This window comes from Spermophilus citellus (assembly GCF_964194105.1).
Source record: "Spermophilus citellus genome assembly, chromosome: 13".
In the NCBI taxonomy this organism is placed as follows: Eukaryota; Metazoa; Chordata; class Mammalia; order Rodentia; family Sciuridae; genus Spermophilus; species Spermophilus citellus.
In genome coordinates, this window is record NC_138193.1 from 17,406,421 (window position 1) to 17,408,075 (window position 1,655).

The 1,655-nt window shown below is 40.5% G+C and overlaps 1 pseudogene across 1 annotated transcript; it reads right to left on the bottom strand.

The window, feature by feature from the left end:
- Nucleotides 1-760: 760 nt before the first annotated feature.
- On the bottom strand, nucleotides 761-1,423 carry LOC308632381 (E3 ubiquitin-protein ligase RING2-like; annotated as a pseudogene). The gene has a single exon. The product of its transcript is annotated as an E3 ubiquitin-protein ligase RING2-like (transcript).
- Between the last annotated feature and the right edge of the window lie 232 nt (nucleotides 1,424-1,655).

The following is a 1,655-nucleotide window of genomic DNA, read 5'->3' on the forward strand; positions in this document are numbered from 1 at the left end:
TAATAGTTTGATGAGCTCTTTCAACTATGCTTTGACCCTGTGGATTGTATGGGATTCCTGTTATATGAGTAATGCCAAATGATGTGCAAAATTGTTTAAAAGAGGTAGACGTATAACCAGGGGCATTATCTGTTTTTAACTGTTTTGGAACGCCCAGAGTGGCAAAATTTTGTAAGCAATGAGCTATAATATCTTAAGATTTTTCTCCAGCATGAAGGGAACTCATCAAAAATCCAGAAGAAGTATCAATTGTAACATGCAAATATTTTAATTTTCCAAATTCTGGCCAGTGTGTGACATCCATCTGCCAAATATGGTTAGGTATCAGTCCTCTAGGATTGACTCCAAGATTAACTTGTTTTAAAAAGGTCACACAATTTTGACATTGTTTTATTATTTGTCTAGCTTGTTCCTTAGTTATTTTAAAATGCTTTTGTAAAGTATTAGCATTGACATGGAACTTTTTATGAAAATTTGTAGCTTATTCTAGTGTAAAGAAAATATGTATGTCATGTGTAGTTTTATCTGCTAAATATTGCCCAAACTAAGGGCTCCAGGCAATCCTGTATGTTGTTTAAACAGAGAGGGGGAGATGGAAAAGGACGGCCAACTGAATCTTCACTTAAGAATACAGAACTATGAAAAATTCCCAGGTCAAAGGTGCTCCCAATGGAACCATACTTTGTGAAAGCACACATCTTAGATATATTCTTCAAAGGAAAGCAAAAGTATAACTATAGTCCCTTTCAAAAAGTAAATCTTAAATTACTGGATCAATTGCCACTGTTGCATTGTTATTATCAAGTTCAAGCCCAGAATCATCAGATGTTTTGGTCCATTTGTTACTAGGGCCTGCTTCCTGATTGCTATGTGTGGATGCATTACTACAATGTGAACTGTCACCATTATCTTCTGTTTCACTGCCATTTTCAATCTGCTGTTTCTTGCCTCACTGTAATCTGTTCATGGCCTGTATCTTCAGTCCTTCCTCAATGCTGTGACTGAGTGACTGTTGATTATTGTGCTTGTTGATCCTGGCTAATACTCTCTCTTGATGAGGTTCATACTCATCACAACTTGGATAAATTTTGCTGATGAGTGCATCAAAGTTTGGATCTGGCCTTAGTGATCTTTTGGATACTAGCTTTTTCCAACAAGTAGGACATTCTTTGTTGCCACTTCTAAGGGCTGTGATTATACAATCTGCACAAAAACGATGCAAACACTCCTTTGTAGTCATGGTGTTCTTCAACATATCGAAACAAATTGGACACATTAATTCACTGTGTAGACTTCTGGGAGAAACCACAATCTCCAAGCCATCTGTTATTGCCTCCTGAGGTGTTCGTTGTAATTCATATAAACTGAGTTCCCATGTTTTGCTTAATGGTTGAGTTCCATTTGTCTGCACAGCCTGAGACATTGGGGCTCCTACCCTAGCATGGGGCTCCGCTGGCCGCTGCCTGAGCGAGACTCAGGTATCAGCCACAGAGGCCTCCGGTGCTGCCGCACAATATGGCGAGCCTTGGCTTCCGCAATGGAACTCGGGAAATACAACAGGGGCAGCTCAATATTCATGAGAGATGGAGGGGAAGCCGGCTTGGCTAGCGCTATGGGGAGGGCGGGAAGAAGCCAGCGAGGGAGGAGGCAGAGGC